The sequence below is a fragment of the Schistocerca nitens genome, chromosome 4 (assembly GCF_023898315.1).
Source record: "Schistocerca nitens isolate TAMUIC-IGC-003100 chromosome 4, iqSchNite1.1, whole genome shotgun sequence".
In the NCBI taxonomy this organism is placed as follows: Eukaryota; Metazoa; Arthropoda; class Insecta; order Orthoptera; family Acrididae; genus Schistocerca; species Schistocerca nitens.
The window spans coordinates 756,061,858-756,082,813 of record NC_064617.1 but is presented as its reverse complement, the minus strand read 5'-3'; the positions used below and the strand labels follow the sequence as shown (position 1 = coordinate 756,082,813).

At 38.2% G+C, this 20,956-nt stretch overlaps 1 protein-coding gene across 2 annotated transcripts in view; it reads left to right on the top strand.

The window, feature by feature from the left end:
- Nucleotides 1-20,956, top strand: part of LOC126253048 (cationic amino acid transporter 2) — a 512,658-nt gene that overhangs the window by 386,185 nt on the left and 105,517 nt on the right. The gene's annotated exons all lie outside the window — the stretch shown is intronic.

Here is a 20,956-nt window from a genome sequence, read left to right as displayed (position 1 = left end):
TTTCGGGTGCAAATCTGATTAAGTTTTGTGGTTGTCCAACACCTAAACACGTTATGTATAGTTGTTCATGTAACAAACACAATTGTAAATTCACTCCAAAACATTGGAATGTGTGCCATAGTGCTTTATTAATAGTCATATTGTACACTATTCTGGTGAGGCTGGAAGATCTGTGTATCACCCTTAAGCATTGCAAGTACACACAACCTCTCTCTTATAAGGTTAACATTGAAGACTGGGGTGAATACAGTATGTGTCCTATGGTAGGGACACCTTACTAGGCTCAGCTGACTGAGGAAACTGTGAAAAATGTGCAGGAGTTATGTATTTTCTGCCCTTGCATGTAACTATAACGGACATACTTAGGTGGTACAGAGCAACTACACAACAATTAAAGTGCTGCAAGAAGTGTAGTGCTACCAGTGCTAACTGCAGAGAAACGTTGGAAGGGGGCGGAGTGGTTTGGACAGTAGAGAGAAAGGAAAAAGAGGGGTGAGGCAGTGGGGACAGGTTAGCAGAGATTCAAGCCGGCATATTGCAAGAGTGCATGATGTGTAGGTAATGGATCTGAATAATTTTTTCTTTCCGTGGTATCATATTCTATATTCCCCAATTCTCTTGTTGAACTAAGTCAATTTTTGTTGCTATAATTGTTCGCTCAATAACCACTCTTTGTTTACCTAGTCTTTTTACATAAGCAAATACACTTTTGCTGATATAGCAGCAATGTGTCATCATCATCTACTGTTGCCTGTTATCTGTTTTCATTGTGTTTACCAAGTGGAATTGCATGCACTGCCACAGATGATTTTGCAGTGACAGTTCTCTTTATTGCTTGCTTTTCACTCACTCTCAGAAAGGATGTACATAGTTACATACAGCTTGACTACCGAGTCATCTCCCAACTGATACACTGTGGTTTGCTGTAGCAAAAGAAAGTTTTCATTATGCAGGAATTACTTATGATTCAGTGATGGTTTCCTTTGGTAGTGAGCCAGCTAGACCATCAATCTGCTGTGGAAATTCAAGATATTGTAACTGTGCCTCAGACTGAAGAATCTTGTAGGAAGCTAAAAACTGTGCTGATATGAAGAGTAGTCACTTCAGAACAAGACTGCATCCAACAAGTGCTGACACAAGAGGACATTTTGGATCATGAGCTGTTCCAGTAGCTCTGGCACTCACCAGGCAAAGTGGATGTCCGTACTATTCCTGACAACATGTTATGTACAATATGGAGCAACCATCCACTGTCACTACTTAAGATAATAATAGCAACCAAAACGGAGATGTCACCGGATGTCATTGCAGAACTTGCAGACCACATAGAAGAGGCTATCACTCCCACAGGAGTTAGCACTCTGGTAGAGCCAAGCAGCGGCAGCAGCAGCAGCAGCAGCAGCAGCAGCGGTGGTCGCTTGCCTAATTATTATTCATTGGTGGTGAAGGTAGACATTCTATGCAAACAGCTCAGTGAACTACTGTCGCACAGAAGATATCATTGTCACAAGTCTAGGAGCTGATCCTCAAATAACACCTTGTTTTGTGATTCCGGACAGTTGGTATCCTGGCGCCACTGAAAGTTTGATGAACAAGCATGCGAGTACCCAAGTTCTTGCTCGTTCCAAAATACAAGTGCCAGTCGCTCTTAGGCACAGATGATTGCCAGGCAGGATCACCATACCTATTTATTAATAACAAGAGGTCTGGACTAAAATATCTAGTTGATAAGGTTCAGATTTGAGTGTATTGCCATGGACCTCGATGAATCAGTGGTGATCATGGACCACATTCTGTTTGTCGGCTGTTAACAGTTCCACAATATCGACATATTGAACACACCATATGGAATTAAACTCAGTACTGTGCAGTGAATTGATCTAGGACTTCAGCGGCACTGAAGTCTCGGAGCCAATCATCTGTGTGGATTTCCTGGTGTTCTACCAGCTGATACCAGACATGGCAAATTCCCGACTTGTGGACAGTGTGACTGGCCCGACTGCAACCTGGTTCCACTGCAGTGTGACCACACACAGCACCAAACTGATACAAGTGAAGGACTGTAAGTACACTTCTATATTATGCCAGTTTCCTGCTTCCACTAGGCCCCTGGAGCTCCAAAATAGGTGCAGCATAATAATGTACATTGTATTAAAATCACGGATGGGCTCTCCAGCATCATGTAGGCCTTAATGTTTGGCACTGGATCACCTGGCAGTAGCTAATGCCAAGTTTGCCATCATGTTGAAAGAAGGCATTATTCAATGATTAAATGGTCCATGGTTGCCTTCACTGCACCTGGTTCCTAAGAAGAGTGGAGTGCGGCATCCATGTGGCATGTGTACAGTACTTAATGTAAGAATTGTACCACAGAATTATCCAGTTCAGTTTTTGTGATAATATAGTGCTTTGCATGGTGCAACGTTCTTTAGTGTGCTGGATTGTGCCAAGGCTTGTACTCAGACACTCATAGCAAAGAAGATATATCAAAAAGAGCAATTATTACACCATTCAGGTTGTTAGAGAGCATGTTTATGATCTTTGGTTTAATCAGTACAGACCAAACTTGGCAGAGATTTCTTGATTCTGTACTACTAGGTCTACCCTTCTGCTTTGCTTATCTTGATCTTTTCAACCACTGAAGAACAATGTCAACAACACCTCACAAATGTGTTTAAATGGTTGGAACAGTGCAACATCATTTTTAACACAGCCAAATGCATGTTCAGGTGACCTGAAGTTGATTTTCTTGGTCATCACGTATCTTCTGCAGGCTCCCTCCCCATGCCGGACAAAGTTGAAGCTATTCTGCAGATACAGAAGCCAAGCACCATCAAGGAGCTATGTCATTTCCTTGGGATACTAATTTTTTTTTGCCAGCATGTACTGGGGGCAGCAGAGCTACAAAAACCATTAACTGCAGCACTTTTTGGCCAAAAGATTAAAGGACACTCTCCAATGCAGTGGACTGAGGCGATGAGCTTCACAGTTGACACCGCTAAACAAAGCGTGGCGAACGCTGCACTTCTGGCACATCCTAAGCTTGATGCACCCTTAGTGATGGTGGTTGATGGAAGCCGAACTGTTGTAGGCACTGTATTGCAACAATGAACACATGTCTTGCCTTTTATTCTCAAAAACTTTTGCCATCGCAACAGAAATGAGGTACATAGAACTGGGAACTTTTCACCATGTATGAAGCCATCAGATGCTTTCGGCGACAGATAGAAGCAAAAGATTCCACTATCTATAAGACCATAAACTGTAAATGCATGGTTTCAGGCAGAATAGCAACAAAAGTCCATGATGATGATGCAATGATCTGGAATTCATAATGCAGTTTACCATCATCATCATCATCACACCATTGATGCTCAGATTTATTGTAATACTGTTTTGAGTCTTTTGTGAGGCAGATGCATGAGAACACATAGCTGACATGTAATGCATGTGTTGTTGATACATTAAGAGAAGCTAGAATTTTACTTTATAGGACATACATTGAGTTCAACTTCTCTGAGTGTGTTATTCCACTGTAACAAGAAAAGTCTTTATCAGCATCTTCAATGTGGTGGGTCAGAGTCCGTGGGGAAGAAGCTGTGTCATTGTAAGAGGGACTGAATAGCAGGACCCTCACAGCACTGGTATTGTATGACAACCACAAGAAAAAGTAAAAGAAGCAAGAAACCTAACAAGATAAGGAAGTTAGGGATCGACTAGTGGACTGTTTAAGCAGCCTATTCCTAACAACCCCATTAGGAAAATAAAGACCAACAAAACATTCCAGTTCCTTATGAGAGCTTAGATTGGTGGTCCATGGATGCAGCTGACATCTGACCTAGAGAACTCAAAGGAATGACTGACTTGATAGCTGAGACTGAAGTACCAGTCTGTGGTTGAGTGCCAGCCTAACTACTGTTGTGGCACATGAATTTGGCATGAGCTGTTGGTGGGCACATGGCATGTCATAGGGAAATAGTGCCTGCCATCACAGTGCTGTGATCGTACTCTGCTGGCAGTGGACTCTGTGTCTGTTGTGGCGACTGCTGGAGGCTCTGTGGACAACAAATCAGTGTGTTGCTGTTGTTGTCTTGAACATTTACCAACATACGGGACCAGTATGGGTCAGTGTTTAACTTGATAGTGCTTGGGTCTGTTGCAGCAAATGAAACATGAAGCATGGCCACCTGTGGTACATGAGTGTTTTGCTGGTTTGCATGTTGCTTTCTTGTAGTAGGGACACAGCGCTGGGGACACTCGTAAATGCTTCTAGTGAATTTGCTTGGTGTCAAATGAAATTTAGCTGTAGATGCTTTTCCATCTGTGATTATGAACATTAATTGTACTTTCTGCAATAAAGTAATGTCGTAAATCCAGTGTTTTTGTGACTATAACATCGGTAATGCACCAAATACTGTACCACAACTAACCCAACAGACACAACCTATCATGTCTGTTTTCCCACATGACATTCATTTATCATCGTCATTTCATGACAACTTTGCCAAACATCACAAACATAAATGTATTGATAACAAATATTTCGATCAGTCCCTTTGTGATAAAAGCACCACTGTTTTGGCACAGCAGTCCATCACTGTGGTTTATCCAGATAGAAAGTAGATCTGTTCTGTCTCTCTTGTCAATGCTGATATCACTAAATAGAGCAGTTTAGTTGCAAAGTAGCAAACCTGTAATTCTCAGGTAATTACATTTTACCTGTGAAAATCGGGGATATCTCGGAGAATTATCAGGTAGCTTCAGGAATTTTATAAAACATAAGGGAGTTCTACATTTTCAACCTATATTGAATTTTCTGTGTTTTAGAAATAATAATGCTAAAATACTTAATATTTCAGAATGTGTTAATTATACAAATATTATGCCACATAAAATTTTCAGTGTTTAAAAATTGTTGGTTCAACTACTACTTATGGCTATATATAACTCAGCTGAGAGGAAAGAAAAGTCTTTATTGTGGTATAGGAGCTTTTTGACACCATCTGGAATTCTCAGGGATTTTTTCCCCCAAGTTATAGTAGCCACTGTGAGTTGCCAATATGAATGAACAAATCATTGCTAGAAGTAAGAGATATTTGGCTGCACTACAAAGCACAAACAGATATGGCAGAATCGAGCATATTTCTAATCTCCGGCCGTCTCAGTTGGAGACTAAATGCATACAAAGCTTCTGTACACCAAACCAGTTGGCATTGTCCATCTTGTGATATGGGAAATGAGTGCATAAATTGATAATATTGATAATTGACTTCCAGAGAGACAGCTGTAAGCTATTTGTCACAAATGTTAAACCGATATTACAACTTGTACACATGCACTGACTTGTCCATCTGTGTACCATCCCACCTTCAATGAGACTACTTCTATATTTGAAATGGATCAGTCATCCAGACATGAAATTGTATAACACTGTCAGGCATTTTTTGTATTCAGTGTGAGATAATTTGGCAATTTATTGTCACTAATTTGCTTCACCAAATAACTGGAATCAGTTTTGTATGGTTTTATGACCTCCTACCTGATCTTTGCCACTAGCTACTCATTGACCCAAGTTGATAGATAAGCTATGTATATCTCCATCATGTTACAAACATAGGAAGCTGGATGATCACTGGTGAAAATTTGTGCAGTGGCCTGGTGCTTTAGGTGTGTACAGGACCTATCCAGCACAAAAACACTGATGCAACATTCAACCATACACCACAAATGCTGACACCATGAAAGCTGAATGTAGCTGTACAAGAGTTCTCCCTACAGCTCATTGAGGGAGCCAGCTGCCTCTTTGAATCCTCCCTGGTGCTGTAATTGGAACTACATAATTTTAATGGTTAATTTAATTTCTTTCTTAGTCGTAACATGAAGCCATGTAAGAGAATTGTGACAACCGTCTAACAACATTTTTTTTAAAAATTGTAACGCTGCTGATCAGGTTGCTAGAAAAATTTTTTCACTTGGTGTTCAGCAATTCACATTTATTGGTGCATTTTGAGATTAGCTCATCATCAGAACATCTAAGAAGAAAGGTAGAATTATTCACACACACTATGGTGTCATTTGAGAGTTAACTCCTCACATAGTTGTACTCTGCAGCAGATAGCAGCTCACATTTTACATAATACTGTGTATAAAGAACTCCACCATTCTTCTTAGATGTTCTGATGATGAGTTAATCGCAGAATGCATCAATAAATGTGTGTTACAGAACACCAAGTGGAAAAACTTCTCTGGTTCACCTTGTATTGTTTCGAGAATTTTGCATAAATTCTAGAACCACTCGGCCTTCTACCATCTCGAACACACAATATTTTAGACATGAGAGTGGGATGATAGAATCCTATGTACTGTTCATGACATATTTGTATGTGCAGGTTCGAAATTTGTAGTGAGGAGACTGTAGACACAGCAGTTGAACAGCACCGACAAGTACTTGCCAGTTGATCCATAGAAGTCATAGTGAAAGAGCAAGGAAGAACTGTGGAACTTCTTGGTTATTCTGTGCTAATCATGTCAGTGACAAATGTTCATGTTATTTTTAAAAATTGAGATTCTGAATTCTGAAAAAACTCTTATCTGGGACTTGCTGGAGGCAAGATGTATTTTGCAATTTGTTTTTAATAGACTCTTTTCTAAAATGTATTTAAATTTGTTTCTAATGTGAGGTGATATGAGTGACCTAGAAGAAGTCAAATGTTTATATGCGAAGTGTGAATTTTGATCTTTAGGAAGCTCAACTATATCGATAGTTGTTGAAAAAAGAAAACCTAATTATTTTGCAAGTAGAGAGTGAGTGAGTGAGTGAGTGTGAGTGTGAGTGAGTGAGTCTTTAAGGTTCCTGTAACTAGTATCATTCTTCAGAGAAGTAGTTTATAGAGATTCCAGAAGCCGACTATCCAGGGAAGAAGATTGGCTGGGTACACCAAGTAAGTCGACTTGTATAAGAGAAGTGGGAAGTTTGTACATACACTTCACACACACTGTCATCCATATCATTAGAACATGGCTACCGGGATGAAAAGACAGAAGAAAACAGGAATTTTTAGATGAAAATGATATAAGAAGATATCACGTGTTGCCATAGAAACTGACCCTAATAAGACTATGAATCATTCCAAGAAATTGACTTAAGCCCAAAGTATCAGATGGAGAAAATTTGTGAATGTAAAAAAGGAGAAGACATAAGAAAGTCTCAACGTTAAAAACTGGAGAGCAGATCTCGATGTACTAGACTAAGACGAGATACGCCTTGAACGATTTACAGCTCACACACATAGCGGTAACCAACCTACACACACTGCCACCAGCACCAGCTTTTGTTCACCAGTGCTGACCTGCCGCCACATCCACATTCTATGCTGGATGAGTGTGAAATAAAAACATTATTACTCCAGTAAGAAGTGTTACAAAATACTATGGGGTGAACTTTTACTGTGTAATTGGTATAATTGAAATTAGTATTAAATGCTCACAATAACTAAAGCATATAGAAGCATGGACAGTATACAATAAGTTGGAGAAACTTCAGAACCAGCTATGGCTATGAAAATTACCAAAGAAGGGCCTGACTGGTCCGAGTTAGTAAATTTAATTAAAGCTAAGAGTATACAATTAGGCTTCATGAATTCTCAATTAGAAGATCAAAGTCTTAAATTAGACTCAGTAAATATTCAATTAAATGATAAATTACATGATCAGAGTACAACTTTAAGTGCTCGGAGTGAACTTCTAAATAACCAAAGTGAACAGTCGAGCAACAAATCTAGGTTTGTTAAATGCCAAAGTTGATGCACAGAGCAAAGAATTTAGTAATCTACGCGAAGGTATGGATGTTTTAAAGACTGAATTTGACACCCTAAATAGTAAAGTAGAAAAATTGAAATTAGGTTTAAAGAAGGAATTGACTGATTCTTGAAACATTCATGTAAATCAAATGTTTACTGACTTCAGTCAAAAACAGAAGGATAATTTTCAGGATCTGCAAAAAGATTAGAATTGAGTATTGAGGAGAAATGTAATAGTGTAGAATTGGAGATTAATGGAAAGTTACAATCATTGGAGGATGTGTTGTTGTGGTCTTCAGTCCTGAGACTGGTTTGATGCAGCCCTCCATGCTACTCTATCCTGTACAAGCCTCTTCATCTCCCAGTACCTACCGCGACCTACATCCTTCTGTATCTGCTTAGTGTATTCATCTCTTGGTCTTCCTCTACGATTTTTACCCTCCACACTGCCCTCCAATACTAAATTGGTGATCCCTTGATGCCTCAGAACATGTCCTACCAACCGATCCCTTCTTCTAGTCAAGTTGTGCCACAAACTTCTCTTCTCTCCAATCCTATTCAATACCTCCTCATTAGTTATGTGATCTACCCATCTAATCTTCAGCATTCTTCTGTAGCACCACATTTCAAAAACTTCTTTCTCTTCTTGTCCAAACTATTTATCGTCCATGTTTCACTTCCATACATGGCTACACTCCATACAAATACTTTCAGAAACGACTTCCTGACAAATCTATACTCGATGTTAACAAATTTCTCTTCGTCAGAAATGCTTTCCTTGCCATTGCCAGTCTACATTTTATATCCTCTCTACTTCAACCATCATCAGTTATTTTGCTCCCCAAATAGCAAAACTCCTTTACTAGTTTAAGTGTCTCATTTCCTAAACTAATTCCCTCAGCATCACCCGACTTAATTCGACTACATTCCATTATCCTCGTTTTGCTTTTGTTGATGTTCATATTATGTAATGCTAAATTTAATGCTGTAAAGCAGGGATGGCATACTTTGAAAGAGAGCGTTGATAAGCATATTGAATTAATGCCTGGCATTCAATCGCAAATTACAGGTGTAAGTACACAAATAGACAGTGTAGAAAGAAGCTTGAAAGACAAGGTAGCAAGCTCTGATATCATAAATGTAAGTAGTCTGTTGGAACAGGTAGAGGAAATTATAGGTCATAAAGTCACTGAGAGAATAACATCCGGGAATGCATCGCCTATGCCTTCTTCTGAATTTACTGATACCAGAAAGAGCATAGACAAACTCTGGAGAGAAGTCAAACTGATCCAGGAACGAGTAGGAAAAAAAAAAAAAAAAGTATCTTCACCTAATGTTGTGTTAACTAGGGAAGTGGTGACTGATTCGCAGTGGGGAGACTTTCAAAAGAAGTTTAAAGAGAAATACTGGTCTGCCAGTGCACAAGAGAAATTAATATCAAATCCATGGGGCCCGGGTGGAGTCATATGTCCCCCAGGGATGTTAACATTCTGAGTTAATGGGTGGAGTGACGACCATTGGATCCCAACTTGTTTTTGGTGTTCCTTCCAAAATAGTTTTCCCGCACCGTATTCCTGTAGTCTGTTCTTAAAATCTTAAACTATTATGTAATCTCAGTACTTAGAAAATTGGATATGACAACAAAATAAAGAATAATCCTAGAGAATCACAGAATAAGAAAGAAAGTGATATTGGCATAAAATATAATGAATAGAGTATTTTATATGTGTGTAAAATATAATATAAAGGGACTAACTAGGTATTTATTATACCATAGCAGAGAGATTTTCTATTTTGTATAGGATATTTTATACCTTTTAGGAGATGTGATGTAAATGGGAGGGTTTGTATAGTTTTTTGAAAGGGGTGGGTATTGTAGATAAAAAGCATGATTTACAAGAACACACAAATCATGACTAACACAATAGAGGGAGGAATCCTGGGGAATGGGGATGGGAAGGGTTTCCTCTCTTTTGGGCTATCTTCTTTCTCTTCATCAATCTTAGCAACCATTTATGTTTATTTCCATTCTTACTTCTCATTTGAGGACCTATCTATTTTTTTCCCTCTTTCCATGTTTGTATACTTCAATTGCAGAAGTCCTTCCTGGTTTCTGTGGTTTCCAATAACTTACATCTTATCTTCAGAAAAGAAGGTCAAAGAGTGAGACTACACAAACACACATCCGCATACACACAAAATTACATTTATACACAAACATTAAAGTTACAGGATAGAAACCTGTCGCAATGTGAGAACTGCCAGGTATTGTAGGGGAAAGAATATGTGTTCCTAGAGAAACGTACACATATAGGTACATAAACACTATGATGGTTCTACATCGCCCATGGAGACGGCATGAGTAATGAAAGAGAATGCAAGAAAGATTGGAGTTAATTGTGATGCTTATTTAAGAAAAGTCAGTGTAGCAAACACTCTGATAAATTGATGAATAGTAGGATAGTGAGACTTGAATTATAGGTAGACTTAGTATATACTAAGGGTATAGGAGTTGAGAGGTAGAGGTGGTCTCCAGGAATTAAATGATGTATTATAAAAGTGAATGTGAAGTGTAAAATAGATTTGTAGCTTTACCAGAAAATACTTAATAGTATACATAGAAATGTATACTAGGGTAATAAACCATGAGGCCTACTCAGAAAGGATAATAGGGGTGTACCCGGCATTTGCTAAGTAAATATGGCGTTCCTCCAAACTACACAAAAATGCTAAAATAAGTACATACTTAGGAAAGATAGTAGAAAACAGAAAGTAGGTTACTCATGTGTCATGAACACCTGGAGTTTACAATTGTAAAGATAGTAGAAAAAAAAATAGTCTTCACAATTATTAAAAGAAAATATTAATGTAGATAATGACTGTAGAAAATATCATGTGTTTGATCTGAGATGGGGGATATGTAGTGTTTCATGAATTTCTGTGTAAATTCTAGACCACTCAGCCTTCTACCATCTCGAACACACAATATTTTAGATGTGAGAGTAGGATGATAGAATCCTAACTACTGCGCATCACATGTTTGTGTTTACAGGTTTGAAGTTTGTTGTGAGAAGACTGTAGACATGACATTTGAACAGCACTGACAAGTACTTGTTGGTCAATCCACAGAAGTCATAGTGAAAGAACAAGGTTGAACAGTGGAACTTATAGGTTATTCTGTGCTAATCATATCAGTGACCATTTTTATAAATAACACAAACATTTGAGATTCTGATTCTGAAAAAACTCTTATCTGGGACTTGCTGGAGGCAAGACGTATTTTACGATTTGTTTGTAATGTAGTTATGGTTGTTAAGCCAACTCTTTTCTAAAATGTAATTAAATCCGTTTCTAATGTGAGGTGATATGAGTGACTTACAAGAAGTCAAATGCTTATATGTGAAGTGTAAATTTTGTTCTTTATGAAGCTCAAATATACTAATAGTTGTTAAAAAGTATTCTTCAAGTACATAGTTATTTTGCAAGTAGAGAGAGAGTTTTTAAGGTTCCTGTAACTAGCATCATTCTTTGGAGAAGTAGTTTATAGAGATTTCAGAAGCCGGCTTGCCAGAGAAGAAGATCAGCTGTGTACACCAAGTAAGTCGACTCATATAAGAGAAGTGGGAAGTTTGTACATACACTTCACACACTCGTAGTTGTCCAAATCATTAGAACCTAATCAGCAGTGTTAAAAGTTGGAAAACATTTGTTAATTTATAAAGTTTGTCACTGGCTGTCCCTAGACACTAGCACTTGACTTGCTAACAAGTACCAGGACAGCTGAGATTTGTTATCACACTTTGACTTTTGTTCATTTTATACATGCTTAAATATACTTTTATGCATTTTCTTCACTGCTTCATGCAGCACTCTCCAAGAGAAATCACTGAGGAGTCCACAAATTCTTATAGTCTATGGGCTTATCCATTCAGCTACTGTGTCAAACACTTTCATAGGGACAGGGTTTCTTGAGAAATTGAGGGGCATCCTACAAAAGTATTCCCACTAAAATTACAAAATTATGTAGCCTCTCTTTTATTCATATTATCCATCTAGAACTGGAGCCTAGCTCATCACTGTATCACTCACCTTCATCCTCATAGTTATCCCACATTATCCTAGCAGCCTATGATGCCTTATCACCATGTCTTTCAAGGCTGCCACTATAGATACAGCATACTTATCACACCCATCACTACAAACGCTTCTAGCCCTCACAGCAAAGGTGTAGTTGACTGCCACAAGAGCAGAGTTGAATCAATCAGGTGACAATTAATTGTGACCTCTCACATTTTTTCAACTAAAAGCTATGATATCCACAAGCCAGTTGGGTACCATATGGCAGAAATTTTTGTGGCGTATACTATCGTAAAAAAATTCTGATGCTTCGTTAAAAGGCAGTACTTCACACAAAAACACTTAACTAACATATGCCTTCCATCAGAAACTGGAGGAAACACTGCTGTGCAATCTATGATATCCGTATTATATCACCCAGTTAACTACTGATATCAGGAATGTTAATGGTATGCAGAGTATAGTAGAAGAAGCTCTTCCTTGTAGTGATATAGTTGCAAACACCTAGATTTTGTAGCTCTTTCATTGCACAGGAGTTGATGGATGAAATAAAGTTGCTCCATGCTCCTTCATTTGCCTTGTAACTTTGTCACATCAGTACACTAAACAAATGCAAGACTACTAAAATGTCTCAACATTGAATTCACACCCATTTATTGTACCTGATCTCTGCTGTGACTCTTATTTCTTCACTTCATAGAATATCCATCCTAGGAGTTACAGCAACAATACATCTAGTTGAAAGAGCATTTTTGGCTCAAAATAAAAAAGGACTATAAAAATTTTGCCTTGCAATGTCGCTCATGGCAGCAGAATAAAATTAGTCACCACATCGCCTACCCACACCAAAGGATGCATTTACTTCCAGACTGAGGCTGAACACATTTTCGCATTTCATGTTGTCCAGAAGCTATACTGAAGGAAGATACCAAAGCTCAGAATATAGCCGAAACCTTCTCTCGTGGAAGGCTCACGTGATTCGATGTACCAGTGCAAGTAACAACAGATCATGGCTGACAGTCAAATCTGTTCAAGTCACTAAAAATGCTCCTGTTAATGCACATTATTGCAGACATCAGCCTGCCATCCTTCATGGATAGTTTGAGCAATTACATAGTCAGCTAAAGGCCTCTCTCAGGTGCCATGCCTCCAAATATTGGACAGACGTGCAAACCACCATCAAAGACCACCTAAATGTAACAACTGGGGGTAGTGGTGATGGTAAGTTGATACTCTTTATATAAACCAAAGACTTCATACTACCCAATTTCATCAATGACAAATTTAATGTAATAGTTAGTGCTTTTTCTTCTTTGGTCATGAATATTGTTTATATATCTCTTCCTAATGACAGATTCAAGCCTTGATTCCACTGGTATGACTGAGTTATTGTCTTCCACAGATTTTATATTAGGAAATCAGATTTTATATTAGAGAATATGTTCAGTTTAATAATGATACTGAAATGTTACTTTACTTAGAGTGAATGTACATGCTTAAGTTTCCGTTATCTTTCATTTATGTTATTTGTTTGTTTATTTATGTTTATTCACCCAAAGATTATATCACAATGATACAAGATTTGGTAAGGTAATATAATGCAAATCAGTAGGTCAAAATATACAACACATACATGCATAAAATACTGTATGAGGATAAGACAGCTGGTTGGCAATGGTCCAGATTATGGAGCCATCCAGGCATTTGTCTTAGTGATGTAGGAAAACCACAGAAAACCCAACTCAGGATCGTGGACAGAGTATCTCCATCCTCTCAAATATGAGTTCAGTGTCCTAACCATGTCAGGTAACTTTTAATATAAATCATAGTTTTGTTCTTCATTGTCACACAAACTAAGGACATCCACTGATGACTCCTGGACCATTTCTGATAATCTGAAATATAGAACACATTACTGATTTTATTGCCACACACACACACACACACACACACACACACACACACACACACACACACACACACAGGACACCCGATGATGAGTCCTGGACTGTGAAGATGCTGCTGTGCCCCTTACACTAACTCCAGACGTAGATTCCACACGCAACACGGACTTCACCTGAATGGTTTGGGGAAAGAATATCTGACAAGTCTGATAACCAGGGTAATAAAAAACCACCAAAATAAATTCAAAACCAAAACGATAATTGCATCGCTATCACCTGACTCCATAACCAAAATGCTTCAAAAAAATTCATTAGAAACATCATCATCAGCAGCAGCAGCAAAACATGTAAAAAAAGACCAAATTTTAACAGAAAGAACAGTAGACATCGATTTCAACAACAAAAGAACTACTGTTCCTCATCAGCCAAGTATTATTTTAGACAAAAATAACAAAAATGAGAAGACACCCAGTTCAAAAGGAAACACAGCAGTCGTGGTAGAACCAACATTTGAAGTGTCAGAAACAGCATCACCATCGACAACAACAAATAGAAGGCTGTAGGACAGAAAAAATGCTGAGCCTCCTTCTCATCTCAACGATTTTTTGTGTGTGGGGCTGAAGAAAAAGAAGGGACAACAGTAGGTAGTGTCAGGTGTCTCCTCTCTCCTGTCTCAAGACAGACTCCAATGGATTCTCAGTCAGGTAACAACACTAATAGAATGAAAAAGCAAGAGGAAGGCATCTTTCTTTCATCAAAATATAAGGGGCCTCTTAAACAAAACAGATCAACTCCTTATTAACATTAGTGAAAAGGACAGTATAAATAATGCCCAGATTTCGTGCTTAACTGAGCACCATGTTACTGATAAATGTGCCTTGCCGTCTATAGTAAGTTATAGTTTAGTAACATACTACTGTAGGGAAAGTAAAGATAAAGGTGGAGTAGCAATTTATGTTAAGGATAGTGTAGCATACAACGCTATAGATATTAAGAAATATTGTGTGGAACAATAATTTGAGGCACATGCCACAGAAATAACAACTAAATTCTACCCAATAATAGTGTTGGCTGCCTACAGGGCTCCTTCAGGTGACATAAAAACTTTTCTGCATTCACTGGAACTCCTTCTGTCAGGGTTACTTTCAAAAGCGAAGGATATTGTGGTTTTAGGTGATTTCAATATAAACTTTTTGACAGAAAATAAGAATAAAATAGACTTGGAGATTGTGATGGCCTTACATAATCTGACATCAGTAATAAACTTCCCAACAAGAATTAAATCCGAGTGCCAAACTATGATAGACAACATTTTTTAGATGTAAATAGACATCAGAATTATATTGTCAGGCATATTATAAGTGGGCTTTCAAATCATGATGGCCAAATTCTCACTATTTATGACGTTAATCTGTTCAAAAAAGAATTTCCTCGATGGAAATTCATAAGAGTAATTAATGAAGAGGCAAAAGGAACTTTCAACCACAGGTTGCAGCAAATGGATTGGTCTTTAGTATATAGCCATGATGATGTTGATACTAAATTTAACTGTTTTATAAATGAATTCTGTGCTCTTTTTGAAGAAATATTTCCCAAGAAATGGGTCAGAAACAGTGCTTCCAATTCTGTAACCAAGCCTTGGATTACAAAAGGTATAAAACAGTCATGTAAAACCAAAAGGGAAACTTATGCTGCAATAAGTTTCTGTAAAGATGTAGAAAAATGGGAACACCATAGAATATACTGTAAAATTTTGAAGAAACTAATACGGAAATCAAAAGTCCTTTATTATGAGAAGAAAATAGATAATTCTAATAATAAAGTAAAAACAATTTGGAGCATTGTAAAAAAAGAAACTGGGAGAGATACAACAAGTAAAGAAGATGTAAATAATATCAGATATGAAGGTACCCTAGTAGATAACCCCAAAACGGTGGCTGAGAATTTTAATAAACACTTCCTATAAGTAACTCAACAGATTGGTTGCAAACCCAATGTTGATGAAGCTGTAACTCTTTGTCAAGCAGTACATTCAAACACAATTTCAGAAATGCACCTTAATCCTGTAACTGTAGAAGAAATTCAAAAAATAATCATGTCTCTAAAAAGTACGAATTCTGCAGGGGTTGATAATATATCTAGTAATTTATTGAAATATTCTTTTGTGTGGATAAGAGACATTCTCTGTCATATTTTCTATGCTTCCCTTCAGAAAGGTGTTGTTCCCAGTAGACTTACGTATGCCATTGTGGAGCCCCTATACAAAAAGGGCGATAAAGCTGAACAAACTAACTATCGACCTATCTCTTTGCTGACAGTTTTCTCCAAAATTCTAGAAAAGCTAATACATGTAAGAATTACTGACCATCTCATGAAGAATGGAGTTCTCAGTAAGAGCCAATTTGGCTTTCAAAAGGGCCGTTCAACAGAAGATGCAGTCTACGCACTTGCAAATGAAGTCCTAGAAACCCTTAATGAAAAAATGCTAGCACTTGGTGTCTTCTGTGATTTATCAAACGCATTTGACTGTGTTAATCACCAGATTCTCTTGCAAAAAGCAAAATTAGTAGGAATAAGTGGTTTTGCAGGCAATTGGCTACAGTCGTACCTCCAAGACAGAAAACAAAAAGTTGTCTTGAATAGCTCGGGTGGAGTATGTGACACTTCATCACATTCTGAATGGAGTTCCATTACATGTGGAGTGCCTCAGGGCTCAATTCTTGCGCCACTATTATTCCTGATTTTTATAAATGATCTACAACGGAGGGGTATCTGTTGAGAGGCCAGACAAACGTGTGGTTCCTGAAGAGGGGCAGCAGCCTTTTCAGTAGTTGCAAGGGCAACAGTCTGGATGATTGACTGATCTGGCCTTGTAACAATAACCAAAATGGCCTTGCTGTGCTGGTACTGCGAACGGCTGAAAGCAAGGGGAAACTACGGCCGTAATTTTTCCTGAGGGCATGCAGCTTTACTGTATGATTAAATGATGATGGCGTCCTCTTGGGTAAAATATTCCGGAGGTAAAATAGTCCCCCATTCGGATCTCCGGGCGGGGACTACACAAGAGGATGTCGTTATCAGGAGAAAGAAAACTGGCTTTCTACGGATCGGAGTGTGGAATGTCAGGTCCCTTAATCGGGCAGGTAGGTTAGAAAATTTGAAAAGGGAAATGGATAGGTTAAAGTTAGATATAGTGGGAATTAGTGAAGTTCAGTGGCAGGAGGAACAAGACTTCTGGTCAGGTGACTACAGGGTTATAAACACAAAGTCAAATAGGGGTAATGCAGGAGTAGGTTTAATAATGAATAGGAAAATAGGAACGCGGGTAAGCTACTACAAACAGCTTAGTGAACGCATTATTGTGGCCAAGATAGATACAAAGCCCACACCTACCACAGTAGTACAAGTTTATATGCCAACTAGCTCTGCAGATGATGAAGAAATTGAAGAAATATATGATGAAATAAAAGAAATTATTCAGATAGTGAAGGGAGACGAAAATTTAATAGTCATGGGTGACTGGAATTCGAGTGTAGAAAAAGGGAGAGAAGGAAACGTAGTAGGTGAATATGGATTGGGGCTAAGAAATGAAAGAGGAAGCCGCCTGGTAGAATTTTGCACAGAGCACAACTTAATCATAGCTAACACTTGGTTTAAGAATCATGATAGAAGGTTGTATACATAGAAGAACCCTGGAGATACTAAAAGGTATCAGATAGATTATATAATGGTAAGACAGAGATTTAGGAACCAGGTTTTAAATTGTAAGACATTTCCAGGGGCAGATGTGGACTCTGACCACAATCTATTGGTTATGACCTGTAGATTAAAACTGAAGAAACTGCAAGAAGGTGGGAATTTAAGGAGAAGGGACCTGGATAAACTGAAAGAACCAGAGGTTGTACAGAGTTTCAGGGAGAGCATAAGGGAACAATTGACAGGAATGGGGGAAAGAAATACAGTAGAAGAAGAATGGGTAGCTGTGAGGGATGAAGTAGTGAAGGCAACAGAGGATCAAGTAGGTAAAAAGACGAGGGCTAGTAGAAATCCTTGGGTAACAGAAGAAATATTGAATTTAATTGATGAAAGGAGAAAATATAAAAATGCAGTAAATGAAGCAGGCAAAAAGGAATACAAACGTCTCAATAATGAGATCAACAGGAAGTGCAAAATGCCTAAGCAGGGATGGCTAGAGGACAAATGTAAGGATGTAGAGGCTTATCTCACTAGGGGTAAGATAGATACTGCCTACAGGAAAATTAAAGAGACCTTTGGAGATAAGAGAACCACTTGTATGAACATCATGATCTCAGATGGAAACCCAGTTCTAAGCAAAGAAGGGAAAGCAGAAAGGTGGAAGGAGTATATAGAGGGTCTATACAAGGGCGAACTACTTGAGGACAATGTTATGGAAATGGAAGAGGATGTAGATGAAGATGAAATGGGAGATACGATACTGCGTGAAGAGTTTGACAGAGCACTGAAAGACCTGATTCAAAACAAGGCCCCGGGAGTAGACAACATTCCATTGGAACTACTGACGGCCTTGGGAGAGCCAGTCCTGACAAAACTCTACCATCTGGTGAGCAAGATGTATGAAACAATCGAAATACCCTCAGACTTCAAGAAGAATATAATAATTCCAATCCCAAAGAAAGCAGGTGTTTACAGATGTGAGAATTACAGAACAATCAGTTTAATAAGCCACAGCTGCAAAATACTAACACGAATTCTTTACAGACGAACGGAAAAACTAGTAGAAGCCGACCTCGGGGAAGATCAGTTTGGATTCTGTAGAAATGTTGGAACACGTGAGGCAATACTAACCCTACGACTTATCTTAGAAGAAAGATTAAGGAAAGGCAAACCTACGTTTCTAGCATTTGTAGACTTAGAGAAAGCTTTTGACAATGTTGACTGGAATACTCTCTTTCAAATTCTAAGGGTGGCAGGGGTAAAATACAGGGAGCGATAGGCTATTTACAATTTGTACAGAAACCAGATGGCAGTTATAAGAGTCGAGGGACATGAAAGGGAAGCAGTGGTTGGGAAGGGAGTAAGACAGGGTTGTAGCCTCTCCCCGATGTTATTCAATCTGTATATTGAGCAAGCAGTAAAGGAAACAAAAGAAAAATTCGGAGTAGGTATTAAAATCCATGGAGAAGAAATAAATACTTTGAGGTTCGCCGATGACATAGTAATTCTGTCAGAGACAGCAAAGGACTTGGAAGAGCAGTTGAACGGAATGGATGGTGTCTTGAAGGGAGGATATAAGATGAACATCAACAAAAGCAAAACGAGGATAATGGAATGTAGTTGAATTAAGTCGGGTGATGCTGAGGGAATTAGATTAGGAAATGAGACACTTAAAGTAGTAAAGGAGTTTCGCTATTTGGGGAGCAAAATAACTGATGATGGTCAAAGTAGAGAGGATATCAAATGTAGACTGGCAATGGCAAGGAAAGCGTTTCTGAATAAGAGAAATTTGGTAACATCGAGTATAGATTTAAGTGTCAGGAAGTCATTTCTGAAAGTATTTGAATGGAGTGTAGCCATGTATGGAAGTGAAACATGGACGATAAATAGTTTGGACAAGAAGAGAATAGAAGCTTTCGAAATGTGGTGCTACAGAAGAATGCTGAAGATTAGATGGGTAGATCACATAACTAATGAGGAGGTACTGAATAGGATTGGGGAGAACAGGAGTTTGTGGCACAACTTGACCAGAAGAAGGGATCGGTTGGTAGGACATGTTCTGAGGCATCAAAGGATCACCAATTTAGTATTGGAGGGCAGCGTGGAGGGTAAAAATCATAGGGGGAGACCAAGAGATGCATACACTAAGCAGATTCAGAAGGATGTAGGTTGCAGTAGGTACTGGGAGATGAAGAAGCTTGCACAGGATAGAGTAGCATGGAGAGCTGCATCAAACCAGTCTCAGGACTGAAGACCACAACAACAACAACAACAACAACAACCATCATGTACAAGCCTGCCGTGTAAATTTGCATTATTTGCTGATGATACCACAATTTTTATGAGCAGTAGAACAGACAACCATCTTGAGGAACTCATTAATCACATACTCTCAGATGTGGTTAATTGGTTCAAGGTGAATGGTCTCTCATTAAATTCCAGTAAGACCAGCTTTATTCAATTCTGTACAAAAACAGAAAAAGAGAGAGAGATAAGTGTGACATGTGGCAATCAACCAATAGTTAGAATGGAAACAACAAAATTTCTAGGAGTGCACATTGACAAGAAAATGAACTGGTCTTCACATATTATTGATCTCTGTAAGAGGCTTAGCTCTGCTACCTATGCTTTACGGGTTGTCAGTACATGTGTTGAACCTAACACTGCAAAATTGGCATACTATGGCTATTTTCATTCTCTCATTGAGTATGGAATTATTTTTTTGGACAACCAGCCATTAGCAAGGAAAGTGTTCATTGCACAGAAGCGAGCTTTAAGAATTATATGTGGATTGTGCCCAAGAGACTCGTGTAGAAATAGTTTTCGAAATCTTAAAATATACACAACTACATGCCAATATATTTTTTCTCTCATGTGTTTTGTTTGTAAAAATATAGAGATATTTGCCAAACAGTAATTATCATAAGCATAACACATGGAGGAAGAATGACATACACAGTGAACTCAGAAATTTGAGCTTGGCACAAAAGGGTGTCCACTACACTGGAGCAAAACTCTTCAATGCTCTTCCTCCCGAAATGAAGACAAAGATTCATAACAAGAGTGAGTTTAAGAAAGCACTAAAAATATTTCTGCTAGAAAAAGCTTTTTACAGTCTAGATGAATTTTTAACTAAATAAATTGTAATATTTTAATATTATATAATACAAGTTGACATAATGCCACTAAGAATTTTATTTAACCTGAGCTCTCCATCTGTGTGTGTTCTGTATCTGTTTTCTGTAGTGCTTTAATGATTCTAAGAAAATATGTATTTTCTTTTTCTGTATTTCTGTCCAAAGAATTTACTGTATAAATTTTTAAATAATTATAATAGAGGGAAACATTCCACGTAGGAAAAATATATCTAAAAACAAAGAAGATGTGACTTACCAAATGAAAGTGCTGGCAGGTTGACAGACACACAAACATACACACAAAATTCAAGCTTTCACAACAAACTGTTGCCTCATCAGGAAA